The 19733-nt window shown below is 43.6% G+C and overlaps 1 protein-coding gene across 4 annotated transcripts in view; it reads left to right on the forward strand.

Moving 5' to 3' along the window:
• RBM47 (RNA binding motif protein 47) overlaps positions 1–19733 on the forward strand; it is a 66920-nt gene that overhangs the window by 3826 nt on the left and 43361 nt on the right. Inside the window, exons 1-2 of one of the 4 annotated variants that reach the window (XM_081332469.1) lie at positions 8856–9061; positions 9157–9293. The exons of 1 other annotated variant lie outside the window; for it this stretch is intronic. The gene's annotated coding sequence lies outside the window, so the exon portion shown is untranslated. Of the gene's footprint in view, positions 1–7802; positions 8008–8855; positions 9062–9155; positions 9294–19733 lie in introns of those variants that run through there. 2 more of the 4 variants (XM_081332471.1, XM_081332470.1) reach the window with 2 other exon arrangements.

The following is a 19733-nucleotide window of genomic DNA, read 5'->3' on the forward strand; positions in this document are numbered from 1 at the left end:
GATCCTTAATTATTTGGGCAGGTGGTCAGCAGGAATGGGATTTGTGCTCCTTTCTACTAGGATCTGGCTCTCGCTGGCCAAACAATCTGCTTCTCTAATCTTCCGCTTTAAAATTAAAAATATTCACCGGAGAAGCTGAACAGAATTGTAAGAACTGAAGAACGGGCCTCTGCTCTTCTTCCTTCTGCCCATTCAGGGCATCCAGCTGATCTTAACGCTGAAAAGTTTTGCCTTTTGACTTTTCCTCCTGCACTTTGCACCTGTGTGCTTAAAAACAAAGTCCCCCCCCCTCCACCGGACTGTGAGCATTTTATGTTTTTTAGGAGGAGCTAAAAAAATATTGTCCCTTTTGCAAGGAATTGAGAATGTTCCTTAGCTCAGAGTTAGGGGATGCAGGTGTGGGATGGCAAAGGTGTGTGTTCATTTGGGCACCAGCCCAAGGCTGGGGAAATAAAACACAATGGATGCTTTGAAGGAGGAAGTTAGAATAAGCGAAGAAATTGTCTGGTGGGGGGTTTTTTTGTTTTTTTTTGGTAGAGGATTGCTTATAAATCTAACTTTAAAAAAAAGGGAAATGTTAAGTTTTGTTTCCCCTGTTACACGTCGTCGTGCAGTGAGGAAGACTGTTTTTTTTTTAAAAAAGCATGCTTCTTGGCTAATTGGTTTGGACCATTTGGATGAATTTTTAATTTTACTGCAATAATAATAATAGCAATAATAATAGCAATAATAATAGCAATAATAATAATAATAATAATAATAATAATAATAATAATAATAATAATAATAATAATAATAATAATAATAATAATAATAATGATGATGATGATGTTGGAAGGGACCTTGGAGGTCATCTAGCCCAACCCCCTGCTCAGGCAGGACACCCTATAGGGATTAGGAATTTCATTTGTAGTAAAGGTAAAGGTTCCCCCGCACATGCGTGCTAGTCGTTTCCAACTCTAGGGGCCGGTGCTCATCTCCGTTTCAAAGCCGAAGAGCCAGCGCTTGTCCGAGGACGTCTCCGTGGTCATGTGGCCAGCATGACTAGACGCCAAAGGCGCACGGAACGCTGTTACCTTCCCACCGTAGCGGTCCCTATTTTTCTACTTGCATTTTTACGTGCTTTCGAACTGCTAGGTTGGCAGAAGCTGGGACGAGTAACAGGCGCTCACTCTGCTACGCGGCACTCGGGATTCGACCCGCCAAACTGCCGACCTTCTGATCGACAAGCTCAGCGTCCTAACCCACTGAGCCACCGCGTCCCATTTGTATTAGGGAGAGATAAACTCAGACAACACGTTTGTTGAATAAGCACTGTCGAATTGTATTACGAAATCAATAAAAACGTAAACAAAACAACAACAAAACGACGTGCAGAAAAACCCTCTCTCCACGGAACCGGTCCCTGGTGCCCAAAAGGTTGGGGAACTCTGGGCTAGAAGACCCCCAAGATCCCATCCAGCTCTGTTATTCTGCTAGTCCTATTTTTACGTAGTTATTCTTGCAGCTCAGAATTGGGATCCCTAGCAAAGGGTGCTTAGTTCCTTGCAGATTTCTAAAATGAAATGCATAACCCAGGCAAGGCGAACTTTGGAGCAAGCGGGTTGTCAGAATTCTTCTCCCTTCCCCCCCCCACTCGCCCCGAAGATTGGAATGGATGAACGATTAACCAGCACTCCTAAATTATTCCAATTTACGCTCACCTCCGTTGTTCTCCTAATCCAAACATCTGAACGGAGGAGATCACACAGGCTCTGCTTTTCAGGGTGGATCCTTATCTTTGATCCTTATTTACGCAGGTGGGATGTAAGGATTTGGGGCTGCATCGCTGGAGGCCGAAAATATTTTCCCAGATTGGCCGAATCTTTAACTCCCTTGACATAAGAGCTATCTTGAATCTACTCTTTTCCAGTTGCAAGGAGTTGAAAATAGCCAGATCTTATTAATAGCGCACCAAAGGTGGCTTAATGTCCATGGAGATTCTCCATCCTCCAAGTCAGGGTTGTCCCAAAGATGCTTTTTTTTTCATGAGGCAACTGGACTTCTGTGTTTTTCCTTTGAAGACCTTTTGCTTCTCGTCCCAGAAGCTTCTTCAGCTCTGCCGTGATGGTGGAGGAATGGAAGGATTAAATGCAAGGAGTATAAATCCTTCCATTCCCCACCGTCCAGTCAGAGCTGAAGAAGCTTCTGGGATGAGAAGCGAAACGTCTTCAAAGGAAAAACACAGAAGTCCAGTTGCCTCGTGGAAAAAAAGCATCTTTGGGGCAAAGGTGGCTTAAGAAAACCAGCTTGGTGTAGGAGCGAAGAAACAGGGAGTCTGTGAGTTGTAGTTCTGCCTTAGGCGCCAAGCCAGCTGGGTGATTTGGGGCCAGTCGCTTTCTTTCAGCCCTAGGAAAGAGGCAATGGCGAAACTTTTCTGAAAAACTTGGCCCAGAAAAATGGAGGGATTTTTGTGCAAGGAGCCTTCGAGAATCGAATGCGACTGAACGGGGAAAAATGGGTTAAGGGGCCAAACGGGCAGCCGAGTTCAACCTTGTAGAGGTAGTCCTCGCCGTACGGCCAGGATTGAGCCCAAAATTTCTGTCGCTAAGTGAAACATCTGTTCAGTGAATTTTGCCCCGTTTTTCAACCTTACTCATTCAGTGAAACCCTGCAAATGTTAAGTTAGTAACCTGGTTGTTAAATGAAACTGGAGAGAGAGAGAGAGAGAGAGAGAGAGAGGGAGAGAGAGAGAGAGAGGGAGAGAGAGAGAACTAACCTTGTTAGTTTTTTTTAATTATGTATTTAAATTTTGGTCCCCCAAATGATGCTGATTGATGTATCCTGCTAAGCCAAAATCAGCATCATTTGGGGGACCAAAATTTAAATACATAATTTTTTAAAAAAAACTAACAAAGTTGTGGGGGATTTTTCTTGAGGTGTCTCTGTGTTAAACTGAAGTCTGATTTTGTAATTTTATAAAGTTGCAAGGAGTCCAGAGTTTGTCTGTCATTTGATTTCTAGTTTTGGCACCCCAGCAGAAATACATTTTGACTGATGGAGCAATGAATTCCAGAAAGGCTGTTTGGAAACGCAACAATTTCTCAACTTCCCTCTGATAGTTAAGGTTAATCAATGCTCTGTTTTAAAAATACAGAAGTTGTATTCCACTGCTACATACACTAGGCTTCTTTTACTTCAGAAGCTTAGCTGGTTTAAAATAAGTTTCGTTCTTGCAGCTTTTACAAATCCCAAGCAAACCATTTCACCTAACTGGCTCTCGACACATTAAATATTCAGTGTTTCTCAAACTTGGCAAGGTTAAGACCTGTGTACCTCAACTCCCAGACTTCCGGGATGCTGGCACTGGGGGATTCTGGGAGTTGAAGTCCACAGGTCTTCCAAGTTGCCAAGTTTGAGGAACACGCCACTAATTTAATATAAAACCTCTGAGCTTTGCCCTTGCTTGCAGAACTGGGGTTCTAGGCAATGAATACACTCCAAATACTAAAAGAAATTATTATTATTATTATTTTAAAATAACTTGTGTTTGTATAAACAGTTGGTAAACCCAGACTGTGGAATTAGCACACTCAGGGAACTAGCAATCACGGTTTGCCATTCCCCATGGCTGTGTTCACCCATCACATCAGGGTCAAAGCCAAACAAACCATAGTCTGATAAGTGAGAGGTGGAACCAATTCGGGAAGCCTAGCTAAACTTAGCGGATGCCTTTGCAAGGAGGTTCTCGATTAAAAACCAATGTTAAGATCGCAGCCGTGAATAATAAGAAGAGGGGATTAAGAACTGAATTTGGAAGAAATTGGGACAAATTCAGAAGACAAGAAAACAACTTAGCTGAGGGGCCATCCAGGATCCCACAGAACTGGAGTTATTTCTATTAACAGGAAGAGCACGATAGGTTAGAAAAAAGATGACTAATCGCATGAAAAAGGCATGGTAGTCACGACCTACTCTTGATCATTTTCGTTGCTTTGCATCTGGCAACCTCAAAATTCTTTGCTTGCTTCATTAATATTGTGACTTTGGATTTTGAGCTCACTCCGTAGAGGGGGAGTTAAAAAAAAAGCAGCTTTGTAATCCTACTGCGTCTTATTATATTTGCTGTTATTTATCTTAGAATTTAACCTCGCGTGAAGAAGCAAAACTAGGGCAAACTTTTAGACTGCATTAAACTAGTCAGTTCAAGCTGTCCACTTTAAAACGGAGCCTGGTGTACAGATTGGATCCTGCGGTGTTCATATGTTTATTTGCCTTTTTTTTAAAAAAAAAATAATTGCAAACAAAAGTCCTGGCTGAGGTGATCTTCCTTAATCTCTTTCGGCCTCTGTTCGTTTCCTTGGTACGCCCTATATTTGATCTCTCTGGTGTCGTTCCTGTGTCTCCAAAATGTCTTTTTTCTGTTTCTCAGTCTTCCCTTGAGGCAAGAACTAACTGAATTTGACGGATTGCAGAAAAACGAAGCAGAATTGGTCTTTCGGACTAAATGGAGTGGAGGCCACCAGGAAGTTCTAGATCTGTAGGCTAGACCTGCCTGAAAGTTGAGTTTCATCCTAAGAGAGGTAGTGAGCATTTTGGTATTGAGCCATGAAAGCTGTCTGCCGCCAGGAATTCAAGTTGATTTGAAAGAGTTTTACTTTTGCTCTAGCTAGCCTTTTCCTCAGGATCTCCTGGTGGTCTTCCATCCTTTTTTTAAAAAAAAACAACCAAAATTATCTGGGTGCTGCCATTGTTGGGATTCCACACATCTTAAGCGTGGCTCAAATGTATTGCTAAATTGCGGATGGAAACTCCAGCTTGATTTTTATGAGTGTTTGGTTATATTTAGTGCACATAATGCTGCCTAAAACAAACCTTGGGACAGGTGGCGTGATGCATTGGACCGGAGAGCGGTTTCATGTGCTTTCAGTCTACATTTAATGTTTCACGATTTGTTACGGCTTTGTGCATGGTTTGATTTTCCTCTATGCAACCCTTGATCCATGGATCTTTCATCTGATGTGAATATTTAATAGTCACTGCACTGCCTGTATGGAATCTGGCTAAATATTATCCAGGATATGAGATCATGCACTTTGTCCTCACATAACCATGACTTCTGCTGGGAATGTATATGTATTGGTGGAGTAAACAATTCACAGCATAATCTAGGGCAGTGTTCCTCCACCTTAGCAACTTTAAGAGGTGGGGACTTCATTTCCCAGAATTCCAGAATGGCAGAAGCCTAGCCAGCTGTGGAATTCTGGGAGCTGAAGTCTGCACGTCTTAAAGTTGCTAAGGCTGAGAAGTAGAGATAGCATGAATTTATTTATTAAATTTTTTATGCCGTCCATCTCCTTTACAGGGTGATTCTGGGCAGCTATTAATTAATGCTCTTTATTTATTAGAAGAATTGTCATTCTGTTCTTCCCACAGTCAATCCCAAAAGATTTTGGCAGCAGCCCTCCCAGTCCTAGGCATATTTCTGAATGAAACCGGAATTGTACAACCTTTTTTTAAAAAGGCGAGCAGGGGCCGCATCCATAGCTGGGGGAAAAAGCTAACCCTAAAATGGCATTTTTTTTTTAACGCCGAAGTTTCTCGCCAGCTTTGTGCTTCAGGCTGAACTGATTGCTTCGGTTGCTCTCTCTGAGAAATCTTGTGCCTGCAAGGAAAAAGGGGAAATAAAAAAAAAGCTCCTTGTGGGTGGTTATTTAATTTTTTTTCCTTTTATGAACTGTATCTACTTCGAATTAAGAGTCTGGTACAACTGTTTAAGAAATCAATGACCTTTTTGTCCGTTTCGAGCTGAAGGAGTTAAATAAATTTTTAAAACAATATTCTAATCTCTTTATCCGTGTCACACAGCTCTGTTATGCAGTAATACACCCAAGAATTTCTGAAGGCAAACACGAGGACAGGGAAATGCTTTCTCCTTGGTTTAAAAGGTGAATGGGGGGGGGAGGTGGTTTGTGCTGAATATCGGAGCTATCTTGCTGTGTATGTTGGGCTTACTGGCTTCAACAGAAAAGGATGTTAGCTTATTGGGAACATTGATGGCGAGATGCCGTAAGAGAAGTAGGAACAGCTTCAGGCTAACTCTGAAAGAGAAAAGAACGTGTAAAAACAAACTAAGTTTGTTCTTCTTGTGTTAACGGATATGGAATATGCCTGGGGATGAGTCTTATGCAAGATTTGTGCGTGGCCTAGTGACACGTTGCGCAGACGTATCGTTCCAATGCAAAGTTTGCTTGACAGGTTTCTGTGCAACGTGTCCCGTGGCACAGGCCAGCACTGTGTAAGAGGCAAAATGCACATTACAACACAAAGGGGATATCGGTAGTCCTTGTTTAGTGACTGCAGCTGGTTCCCATGAAATGGTCGCTAAATGAATCTTGTGACTCAGGCGCCGCAAAGACCACAAATTGCTGCCTCTCCTTCAGACAAAAGTTTCTCATACAGCGTCCTGTGCTTAAACCCCTTCCCCCCCCCTTGTTAGGCAGAGAAATTGCAAAAAAAACAAAAACCAAAACCCTCTCTTTCCTCCACATCCCAGAATGCTAACTGGGAGTTAACAAGCCCTGCTCTGTGACCTTATTTAGTTGATTATACCCCTCCCATTGACTGGCAAGCTGCTGCATGAAACTGACCGGACCTTAATCAGTTTCACACTAAAGGCTTCTGTTGTCCTAAATGGACTCATTGGTTCCAAAGCTTTTTTTTCCTCTCCCCATCATCTTCCTAATTGGGAATAGTTGCTATCTGAGACAATTAAAACAAGACTGCTTTAATACATCAGAGTGAGTACATAAAAGACAGTACATGCATTGCAGAGATTAAAAACATAAGGGGGAAAAAGGATCTTCTAGTACTGATGATGTTACCTAGTTGGGTCATGAAACGTCTGCAAGAAAACAACCAAGCTCAGAGAGCACCAAGGACCCCACAGTCTTTTACTTCCTCCTCCTCTTCCTCCTCCTCCTCCTCCTCCTCCTCCTCCTCCTCCTCCTCCTCCCTTCTAGCACTGATGATGTTACCTAGTTGGGTCATGAATTGTCTGCAAGAAAACAACCAAGCTCAGAGAGCACCAAGGACCCCACAGTCTTTTACTTCCTCCTCCTCTTCCTCCTCCTCCTCCTCCTCCTCCTCCTCCTCCTCCTCCCTTCTAGCATTGATGATGTTACCTAGTTGGGTCATGAATTGTCTGCAAGAAAACAACCAAGTTCAGAGAGCACCAAGGACCCCACAGTCGTCGTTGTCGTTGTCGTCGTCGTCCTCCTCCTCCTCCTCCTCCTCCTCCTCCTCCTCCTCCTCCTCCTCCTCCTCCTCCTTTCTAGCACTGATGATGTTACCTAGTTGGGTCATGAAAGGTCTGCAAGAAAACCACCCAGCTCAGAGAGCACCAAGAATCCCTCAGGCTTCAGTCTGTGTGCTTTAAACTTCTGCCTATGCACAGACTACTTCATATACATACATGCATAAAGACCCGCTTCCAATACGTGAAATGTGCTTCCTTAAAATTCCCTTGTGGATTGAGTGGATATTCTGCTTGAACAGGCACCCCGTTCCCCCACCCTCACCCCTTATATAGTAGTCAACTTTGAGCTACTCTTTAGTTAGCTGGAGATCTGGATATTTCGTGGCCCGTCAACGTGCATTGCAACATTCCTCTTCAGCTCCCTACTCCTTCGCTCTTAAGCTCGAAATATTTTACAGATCCATTTGATTTCAAAATACCTTGCGGGTTGCCGTTGTAAAACTGGAGATTTTTAAAGCAATTATTCAGAGCATGGGTGGAGGCGGTCTGCAGAGAGAAGGAAGTCTAGCCAGACCCAAGGCAGGACTCTTTAACGCTCGCTTGGAATTGCCTTGTAGTTTGATTTCAGTTTGGGCTTTATTTATTTTTAATTTTATTTTTGAGATGTTGAGAAGAGACTATCTGAGTTTTTAAAACGCTCACCATGCACAGGCTGACATTTGCAACGTTCTAGAGTCCAAGAGACGGAACCGGCTGTGTTCCTGAAGTGGGTAAGAAAAGACCCCAAAAAAAATAAAAATTAAAAATTTTGTAAGGCTGAACTGCTATGGGACGCCTTAGACTTTTGAACCGTAATTCTTGACTATAATGGCTTTGTGATGACTGTGTAACTTAATTTTACACGAGGAGCGCAGTTTCGATTGGCAACGCTGTCGGGTTTAATCCCGAGCTTAGGCGCGCAGGAAAACCTTGCGGCATTCTCATGCTGTGGAGATGAAGGCTGGGCCACCACCTTTTTGTGGCGACATGGCAAATCCAAAGAATCTAGCCGTAGAACATCTTGGCTTGCGTGCATCCTGGTTTAAATGGGTGCCTCGATTAAAGAGAAGCACTTTGATTCAAAGCGAAACTCAGGCGTGCGATTATTATGCTAATTTCCACATCTCTTTAGAGAGAGAGAGAGAGAAAAAAAAAAGCTTCTGCAGAGTTCCACTTATAATTGATGACTAAGAATTCTTCCTTGTCTCAGGCTATTATTTTGAGCAATGAGGAAATAGATGAGGATTTGGCTTCCTCTTCTTTTTCTTTCGTTCTTCCCCCCACCCCACCCCCACCCAGTGTTAAGGCCTTTTATTCTACCTAAAAAGCAGATCTGGCCTGTTCTCCAAGTTCTCTCTTTGTTGTAAGGAGGTGTGATGGAAAAACTGGATTTCACCTGAGCAAAACCAGAGACACACACACAGTCTCTAGCAAAAGACTTTTTTTGGGGGGAGGGGGGGAACCAGAATGATCTTCTCCCCTCCACTCAAGTTCGTGTCCGAAGGATTGACGTCTATGGGGAGGTCATTCTGGAATGAGCCAGCTTCAGAAGTCTTCTTTGTGCATCCAGGCCAAGTTGAAGGAGACTGCTGGAAAAACTGAGAGAGGATGGGAATTTGGATTTGACCAACACTTGGGAGACACCTAGCCCAGGTCCTCTTGAAGCCTACGTGTAAGCTGATTGTGCAAATACTGTGGAGACTCCTGAAGAAAAGTCCTCTTGGAGGGTCCATGTAGATCCATGTTTGAGGACCTCCGTACACAAATCCAGAAGACACAGTCCTGGTGGGTCTTTAATGCCTGTTCAGTTGACCTGCAAGAGCTCTGACACAGCCATCTCAGCAGAGTGATGCTTTGTTGTTGCTTTCAATGTCTTCCAGGATTTAAGAAGTTCCTGGTGCTTGATAGAGGCGAATCCGTGGGCTGCTTCAGCGGAAAGAGAGTTACATCCAGAGACAGTATTTAAAAATGGCCATCTTTGGGATAGATGGATGCCTCAACAGGACAGCCAGTTTAGGTGAGCCGAGAGTCTTCTGATCTCAAGAGATTTCTCCAGTTCTTTCTGGTGGAAAAGAAATTGTTGTTGTTAGTTGCAAAGTCGTGTCCTACCCATCGCGACCCTAAGGACAACGTTCCTCCAGGCCTTCCTGTCCTCCACCATCTTCTGGAGTCCATTTAAGCTCACACCTCCTGCTTCAGTGACTCCATCCAGCCACCTCCTTCTCTGTCGTCCCCTTCTTCTCTTGCCCTCAACCTTTCCCAGCATGAGGCTCTTCTCCAGCGAGTCCTTCCTTCTCATTAGGTGGCAAAAGCATTTGAGTTTCAAAAGAAATAGGTAATGAAAAAAGAAAAATAATAACAATAGATCAATCTGAATAGAAGCTGTCATGAAAATATACGATTGCTCAAGTGCGTGGTTGATCACAACGTGTCCTGCAAAATATCCCTCACAGCTTTACAACTTGCTGAGTGTTGAAATACCTCTTGATCATGGACTCCCGTTCCACTCCAAAGGAAGGAAGTTAGCTAGATAAATTAGAGCAGGGGTCCCCAACCCCCGGTCCATGGACCGGTACCGATCCATGGCATGCCAGCAACCAGTCCGCACAAACAAGCAAAGCCCCGTCCGTGGGATGCAGGCAGCACACAAAACCACACACCCTTTGGTCCACGGAAAAACCTCTCTCCACAGAAGTAATCCCTGGCGCCCAAAAGGTTGGGGACCTCTGAATTAGAGCATTGTTAGCAACTACTTTGCTTTGATGATCAACCTGCTTATACAGTATTATTCAGCAGCAAAGTTGAGTTATTATTTTTTGTCTCTCTACTAAAATCATTCTAAAGAAATTAGACTCGGCGCAGGTAGCCTTCTGCAATTTATGTGACTGAGCGAGAGGGAGTTAAGGGAATGTTGCCCCATTTTACGACCTTCCGGGCCGGAACACGGCGGTTAAGTGAATCTGGCTTCCCCATTGACTTTGCTGGTCAACTCCCAGGCCTGGTGAGCCGAGAAAACGAAAGCGAAAAAAGGAAGGGCAGGTCCCTTTGTCTTAAAAAAATAATAATGTTCGTTTTAAAATTGGAAGAAAAAGCTGTCGAGTCTCTTGGTTGCCGCCATTCCATCTGGTGACGTGTCCTGTGAGGGCGGTTAGGTCCCAGAGCGGCTGGGCTGGGATTGTAGAAAGCGGAACCCAGATTTTTCTGGATTAATTCAGATTAATTAATTAATTTAGATAAGGAAGATTTTTTTTCGATGTTGTTCTTTCTTCAGAGGTTTTGTTGCAGACGGATTCTGGTTTTGGGGGTTCAAGAACATTTTGGAGGGCGCCTGTTAGGACATCAGTAACAGTTTGTCTGTCTATCAACTGTCATCACTATTCTTTCTTTCTTTCTTTCTTTCTATCTATCTATCTATCTATCTATCTATCTATCTATCTATCTATCTATCTATCTATCTATCTAACATCTATCTAAAAACTATCATCACTATCTTATCTATCTATCTATCTATCTATCTATCTATCTATCTATCTATCTATCTATCTATCTATCTATCTATCTATCTATCTACTATCATCACTATCCTATCTATCATTTCTCTGTGTGTGTCTCTCTCTACCTACCTATCTTATCTATCATCTCTATCTATCTATCTATCTATCTATCTATCTATCTATCTATCTATCTATCTATCTATCTATCTAATCTATCTCTTATCTGTCTGTCTCTAGCTATCTTATCTTTTATCTATCATGTACCATCACTATCCTCTCTATGATAGATAATCTATCTATCTATTTATTGTTTATCCTATCTATCTATCTATCTATCTATCTATCTATCTATCTATCTATCTATCTATCTATCTATCTATCTATCATCTATTGTCTGTCTATCATCTCAATCCTATCTATCTGTTTGCCAGCCTGCCTGCCTACCTACCTACCTACCTACTTACCTATCTATCTATCCATCTCTCTCTCTCTCTCTCTCTCTCTCTCTCTCTCTCTCTCTCTCTCTCTCTCTCTCTCTCTCTCTCTCTCTCTCTCATCTATTTATTATTTAGTTATTTATTTATTTAGTTATATTTATATACCGCCCTTTCCCTGAGGACTCAGGGCGGTTTACAGGGAATTAAAAGCCAACAATACAAAAGTTAAAACCAATTTAAAAAAGATTAAACTTAACCCTGTGCAATTAAAACCCCAATTAAAATAAATTACTCCTCAGCCTGGGCCAGAGAGCTCGAAGAGCCAGGTCTTCAGGCCCCGGCGGAATGATCGGAGGTCGGGGGGCAGTCCTAAGTTCCGCAGGCAGCTGGTTCCAGAGGGCAGGCGCTCCCACTGAGAAGGCCCTATCCCTGGGTGTCACCTGCCGGCAATCTCTCACCGGCGGAACCCTGAGCAGACGCTCCCTGTGGGAGCGCACTGGGCGAAGGGCATTTGATGCCGGCATATATTCCACCTTTATTATTTTTACAAATAATTCAAGATGGGCGAACATATCCAACATCCTTTCCTCCTCCTATTTTCCCCACAGTAACAACTCTATGGGGTGGATTGGACTCAGAGAGAATGATTGGCCCAAAATCACCCAGCCAGTTTTCATGCCTAAGGTGGGACTAGAACTCGCCGTCTCCTGGTGATTGGCCCAAAGTCACCAACCGGCTTTCATGGCTAAGGCGGGACTAGAACTCAGAGTCTCCCACTTTCTACTCCCATGTCTTAACCTCCAGACCAAACTGTCTTTCCCTTGATCTTTGAAAGCCTAGAGGGAAAAAGCAATAGGCAGACAAAATATTAATTATTCTGCTCAGTAAACAACTTCCTTCTCCATTTCAACTAGCATCGTACAAACAATTACGTATCTCAAATTATTCTTGCTCGCAAGGCACAAAGTTTTGATGCTCGTAAATCTACTGAAATGTCCAGTATGTGTCATTTTCTGCTCCAGTGATTTAAGAATACTCAATTAACTCTATTTGTATTTGAGAAGAAGATTAAGATTGAGAAGACGATTAAGAAGTTTAATTGTTACCGGTCAGGTTGTCCCCAGGTTTTCTCTGGATTATCCCATGGAAATGAACAGATGCTATTAATTCTAAAGAAAAATGAAAATAAATGGGTTCCCCTCCCCCTTTTCTAAACTGAGATTGTTGATTGGGTGGGAGCAACCCGGCTTTGTAAATAAGCCCATTTGCTCAGATTCCTGTTTTTTTCCTCACCTTTCACCAAATGCGTGAACTACTTAGATATTTTGACAGAACTATTCTATGATATATGCGTTTCAAATGTAGGAGCTAAGCAGGTAATCCTTGATTTACAATTGCTCATTTAGTGACTGTTCGAAGTTACAACGGAAAAATTGACTTACGGTCATTTTTTGCACTTATGACCATTGCAGCATTCCACGGTCATGTAATCAAAATTCAGACGCTTGGCAACTGACTTGAACCTGTGACAGTTGCAAAACGGTCATGTGATTCCGTTTTGCGACCCTCTGACAAGCCAAGTCAATGGGGGAGCAAGTTTCATTTAGCAACCGTTTTACTAACTAAATGTATAATCGTTCACTTAATAACTGTGGCAAGAAAGGTCATAAAATGGGGCAAATCTCACTTAACAAATGTCTCACTTAGCGACAGAAATTTTGGGCTCAATGATGGCCGTAATTACGGATTTTAGCTGATAGATTAATTGTTCTGTCAGGAAATTTCTACTTAGTTCCAGATTCTCTCCTTGATGAGTTTCCATCCGTTGTTTCTTGACGTGCCTTCTTCAGGTGCTTTGGAGAATAGCTTGACTCCCTCTTCTTTGGGGCAGCCCCTGAGATACTGGAAGGCTGTTGTCATGTCACCCCTGGTCCTTCTCTTCTCTAGACTAGACATACCCAATTCCTGCAATTATTCTTCACATGTTTAGCCTCCAGTCCCCTGATCATCTTCGTCGCTCTTCTCTGCACTCTTTCTCAGAGCCTCCACATCTTTTTTTTTCACGACAGAAACGTTTGGCAAAGTTTGAACTTTCCAGGGGAAAAAAAGAAAGAAATGCTTCTCTGCTTTTCCAGCCTCGATCCTTTTAAAACAGTTTACTTAATTAACACTCTCGTTTTCTGCTCTTCGCATGACCTTAACGTGGCCTGATGGTGCAATACCAAAGCGTAGTTAAAAACAGGTTTGGTGGCTCTGGAGAGACGTTGTGAAAGCCTCCTTCTGCAGATTCCTGAGTTTCAGGGTACGTAATTTTCTACCTGCCCCGGAGATGAAAAATCAGCATGGAGAGAGAGGGCTCTTGAATGTCTACATTAAAAACAGATCCTTCATCTCAAAGAAGTTGTATAAACAGCGGTTGCTGGAAGAGAACATGCAATTTAACTTATGTAACCTTGGCCAATCTGCGATCTCTAGCAGTTTTGAGGGCCAAATTCTCAGAAATTTGTCCAGTGTGGCTAAACCCTATATAGCAGGGGTCCCCAACCCCCCCCCCCAGGACGTGGACTGGTACCGGGCCGTGGCATGCAAGCAACCGGTCCGCACAAACAAGCAAAGCCCCACCCGCGGGATGCTAAGCTTGTAAGCCGCCCTGAGTCTTCGGAGAAGGGCGGGATATAAATGGAATTAAAATAAATAAATAGATAGAGATAGATAGATAGATAGATAGATAGATAGATAGATAGATAGATAGATAGATAGATAGATAGATAGATAGATAGATAGATAAATGCAGGCAGCACACAAAACCAGGCCCCCTCCGGTCCGTGGAAAAACCTTTCTCCAAGTAAGCGGTCCCTGGTGCCCAAAAGGTTGGGGACCTCTGCTATATAGAATTAAAAATCACAATGACAACAGAACTGAGGGCAAAAAAAAAATAAAAATCCACCACTTTTAGTGACCAAAGAAACTCAAAGTTGGTGGTGTTTTTCTGCTCAAGAATTTGGTTGACCCAACCAGATCTGAGGCTAGACGGGACATATCTTGGGTTAAAATCAGGGAAGCCTCTGTTATCTTTAGAAACAATTGGTCATCAAAGTAACAGCATGAAGCAGAAGATGAAAGTGAGTTTGGAGAACTCCGAGGTTGGACAAGCTTCAGTGGAGATTAAAAATGGACTTTCGTGGCCTCAGGGTAGAGACAGAAAGTCCACAGTTGACCTGACTTGACCTCGGCAGGATTTGCAAAGTTGCCAGTCCTGTTTGCAATAGCAAGCAAACCTCTTCCTACACTGGGAGGTGCAGAGATCCCCTCCATGGGTTGAAGGACCACTGCTATGAAGATCTAACTAGACTTGGAGGTGCAGAGGTCCTCACCATGGCTTTGAAGAGGTGCAGTTGGAGGGCCACTGCCATGAAGATCTACCTAGACTTGAAGGTGCAAAGTTCCTCACCATGGACCACTGCTATGAAGATCTAACTAGACTTGGAGGTGCAAAGTTCCTCACCATGGGTTGAAGGACCACTGCTATGAAGATCTAACTAGATTTGGAGGTGCAGAGGTCCTCATCATGGCTTTGAAGAGGTGCAGTTGGAGGACCACTGCTATGAAGGTCTACCTACACTTGGAGGTGCAGAAGTCCTTATCATGGCTTTGAAGAGGCGCAGTTGAAGGGCCACTGCCATGAAGATCTACCTAGACTTGAAGGTGCAAAGTTCCTCACCATGGGTTGAAGGACCACTGCTATGAAGATCTAACTAGACTTGGAGGTGCAGAGCCCCCCACCATGGCATTGAAGAGGTGCAGTTGGAGGACCACTGCTATGAAGTTGGACATGACTACTTTGGGGGACAACTGGGTACCTCATGACTCTTTTTAAAATCAGGGAAGGAATTCCTGTCAGAGTGACTTCCTTTAGCATTTTTGTCGGCAAGAAAAGAATAACGTGAGGTGTGAGTTCTACCTTACTACATCACTGACCCATTTTTCTTACCGCAAAGTGCTTTATCCCATGAGAGAAACACAATACCCTTCTCCTTAAGGAATATTTGGGGCTGAATATCTCTTTTTTTAGAAGCTTGGCAATTTCATACAATTTATTAGGACAATCATGGAAATACAGGGAGTTTATTTTATTTATTAATTGAATTTATATGATTTCCTTTTTTTTTACAGAGACTGACTCTGGCACCATGCCATTCAATTAAAAAAAATAACCATAAAACAATTATCACCTAAAAACCATTATATGTAATTATGTTTTAAAAAAACATTAAAGGCTACAAAGGCAGAACTAAACAAGGGAAGAAAAGAACAGAGGGATGTCCACAATAACGGAGCCACCCCACTATATACTTATTAAATTGATAAGGCCACCCAACTCAGGGAAAGTGACTCTGGGAAGTGTAAAACCATGCAATAAAACAATAAATATTAATCGTTAGCTAAATAGGTTGCTTCTTATCAGGATCTCGAGGGTGTGCAGCGATGTGTCCCTTTAGTCATGTTGGCCATCTTATCAAGAAAGTCCAAGGATTTCGAATCTGGTGCCTTCTGCCTATCGCGAAAATGTTTATTGCCACATTAGCGCTCCACCCTTCATTGTGAAAACCTTGTTCAGCGTCGCGTTTGTTCATTTCTGCCTACAGTTTTGAGACCACCCAACAACTGTGGACAGCATAAAATTAGAAATTACAAAGGGGGAAAAAGAAGAATTAGGGCCCTTGGTGCTCTCTGAGCTTGGCTGTTTCCTTGCGGACGTTTCATTACCCAACTAGGTTACATCATCAGTTCTAGGAGAAAGGAGTGGGGGGTTAGCTGTCTTTTATACACCAGTGGCTTGCCCTGTCAGTGTTGGTGGGAATGGTGGTTGGGCTGCTGCTTACTTTTAGCTTGTTTGTCTGGATCGGTGGTTCCTCGACTGGGCTATTGTTTACTTCTTGATTGTTGGTTCAATGTTAAACTTGATTGTTAATCTCTGCTTGCCTGGGCGTTGATTGCTGATCGGGAGATATTGTGGTCTTTTTGCTTGTCTAATCAAGGAACGACCAAGAACACTCCCACTACGCGGACAGGACAATCCCCTCTCCCTTACAGAACTGATGGTGTTACCTAGTTTGGGTCATGAAATGTCTGCAAGAAAATCACCAAGCTCAGAGAGCGCCAAGGACCCCACAATTGTTCTCCTCCTCCTCCTCCTCCTCTCCACAAACCCTATTCCCTTCTAGCATTGATGATGATACATAGTTTGGGTCATGAAACATCTGCAAGGAAACAGCCCAGCTCAGAGAGCACCAAGGACCCCACTGTCCTCCTCCTCCTCCTCCTCCTCCTCCTCCTCCTCTCCACAAACCCTATTCCCTTCTAGCATTGATGATGATACATAGTTTGGGTCATGAAACATCTGCAAGGAAACAGCGCAGCTCAGAGAGCACTAAGGACCCCACAGTCCTCCTCCTCCTCCTCCCCCTCCTCTCCACAAACCCTATTCCCTTCTAGCATTGATGATGATACATAGTTTGGGTCATGAAACATCTGCAAGGAAACAGCCCAGCTCAGAGAGCACCAAGGACCCCACTGTCCTCCTCCTCCTCCTCCTCCTCCTCCTCCTCCTCCTCCTCCTCCTCCTCCTCCTCCTCCTCCTCCTCCTCTCCACAAACCCTATTCCCTTCTAGCATTGATGATGATACATAGTTTGGGTCATGAAACATCTGCAAGGAAACAGCCCAGCTCAGAGAGCACCAAGGACCCCACTGTCCTCCTCCTCCTCCTCCTCCTCCTCCTCCTCTCCACAAACCCTATTCCCTTCTAGCATTGATGATGATACATAGTTTAGGTCATGAAACATCTGCAAGGAAACAGCCCAGCTCAGAGAGCACTAAGGACCCCACAGTCGTCCTCCTCCTCCTCCTCCATCAATGAATGAATAGAATTAATTAATTAATTAATTAATGGATGACATGAATTGTTCAACAGGTATATGCAGGCATCTTTTGAGTTCCCTCAACAAAACACTTCTGATTTTGGTTGATCATAAAAAAAAAAGAAAAGGAAAAAAAAAGATTAGGACCGGGTGAGGACCGAATAGGAGACCACCAGGAGCATTCCCTAAGGTTTCTTTCCCTAGACTAAGAAATCAGAAACCTACCCCACGAGAAGGCCACAATAGTCACTCTGGTGACGTTAGAAAGAATACAATGTGGAAACATGCTTACGTGGTCCTCGTGGCGTCAGTTATTTTCAGCTCAGAATAATCTCTGCCATTTGAACGTCTTAGATCAGGGGTCCCCAACCTCCGGTCAGTGGACCGGTACCGGGCTGCCGCATGCCAGCAACCGGTCCGCACAAACTAAGAAAGCCCCATCTGTCGGATGCAGGCAACACACAAAACCACACACGCTCCGGTCTGCGGGAAAAACCTCTCTCCACGGAACCGGTCCGTGGTGCCCTAAACCTTGGGGACCTCTGATCTATTCTACTGCAACAGGGGAAATTGGAAGTCAGTGAGTCTCTCTCTCTCTCTTTTTTTTCTTTTTCCTCCCTGTCCTTCACTGTCTTCTCCCTTTTTCCTCCCCATCGTGTCCTGCTATTTGCTTTGCAGTTGGTATCTTGCTTCACAAGTTATTAAAAAAAAAATTGCCGTCGTCCATGGCGGGCTATCTGTAGGAAAAATCCAGAACTGCATTAGAATGAGAGCTAGCTATGCGAAGGCAAAGCCTTCCCGTCTTTCGAGCCGTAGTCTGCCCTTAGTTGATTTAAATGATTTTTTTTTTAGAAAAACAAAACAAACAACATCCAAATATCCCTTCAGAATTTGCATGGTTACAGTTGGGGTTAGGACAGCCCATGGGAGTGGACTGTTTGCGTGGTCCTTCCCTATTTCCATTTCTGTGCCTCGGTTCTTTCCTCCTTCCCCTCCCCTGTAGCGCTAGTATCTTGCTTGTAGAGTTTTTTTAATCTCCTAACTATTTGCAACCTCTACTAGTCCCCTCCGCCACCCACTTCCTGCTCACAAGGAAGTGTTTGTGGATCTGCAAAAAAAAAAAAAAAAAAGTCTGCCGGGCCAGGTACGCGTGGAGATTATCTTTTTCACTTGTGTCACCAGGGAAGTTCCACAGTACACTCCCCAACATACACACACCTGCACTGCAGTGTCATATTTGGCTTCAGTTCCTGGTTTAAGGAGGCATTGGTAGTTTGAAGGCGGGGTCCCTGAATGCTTTTTTCCTTTCTCCCCCTTTCTACATTAATCTAGGATTTTTTAAGATTATTTATTAATTTTATTTGTATACCGCCCTTCTCCCGAAGGACTCAGGGCGGTGAACAGGGCAAACATATAAAAGTACAAAAATACAAAAGTTAAAAAAGAATTAAACGAAATGCCCAAGCTACAACAATAAGTTAAATACATTTAAAACAACAATAAAATCCCAACCCATCCCCCATTAGGCCAGGCCGGCTTATTCGAACAAATAAGTCTTCAGATCGCGTCGGAAGGAGCAAAGGTCGGGCGCCATCCGACCTACAATGGTCTTTTCGGCCCCTGCTAGCCCACAGTTTGCTACATAAGTGGAAAGATAATTGCCTTGCTCACCGCTCACATCCCTGTAGCGGGATAGTAGGCGCCACACCAGGTCACCATGAGCCAGCAGTGTGCAGCAGCTGCCAAAAAAGCCAATACAATCCTGGGTTGTATAAACAGAGGCATAGAATCAAGATCACGCGAGGCACTGGTACCGCTTTATCAAACCCTAGTGAGGCCACACCTGGAATACTGCAGCCAATTTTGGTTCACCATATCACAAAAAAGAGGTTGAGAGTTTGGAAAAAATTCAGAGAAGAGCAACTAAGATGATCCAAGGTCTGGAGATTAAAACATAACGAAGAACGGCTGCGGGACTTGGGTTTGGCTAGTCTAAAGAAAAGAAGAAATAGGGGAGACACGATAGCAGCGTTCCAGTATTTCAGGGGCTGCCACCAAGAAGAGGGGGTCACGTTATTCTCCAAAGCACCAGAGGGAAGGACGAGAAACAATGGTTGGAAAGTGATCAAGGAGAGAAGCAACCTGGAATTAAGGAGAAATTTCCTGACAGTGAGGACAATCAACCAGTGGAACAGCTTCAGAAATCGTGGACGCTCCATCACTGGAGATTTTTAAGAAGAGACTGGACAGTCACTTGTCTGAGATGGTGTATAGGTTCTCCTGCTTGAGCAGGGGGCTGGACTAGAAGACCTCCAAGGTCCCTTCCAGCTCTATTCTATTCTTTCTACCTCTATCTTTACTAAAAAGCCTAATTGCAGTCCTAGGTGGCATCAACAGAGGGTTTCCAGATCATGTGAAGTGATAGTACTGCTTTATGCTGTGCTGGTAGGACCGCACTTGGAATACTGTCTCAAATTCTGGTCCCCATGATACAAAAAAAAAAGACGTTGAGACCCTAGAAAGGGTTCAGAGAAGAGCAACAAGGATGATTAGGGGACTGGAGGATAAAACACATGTTGAGCTGAAGAAGCTTCTTGGATGAGAAG

Source organism: Vipera berus, assembly GCF_964194415.1.
Source record: "Vipera berus genome assembly, chromosome: 7".
In the NCBI taxonomy this organism is placed as follows: domain Eukaryota; kingdom Metazoa; phylum Chordata; class Lepidosauria; order Squamata; family Viperidae; genus Vipera; species Vipera berus.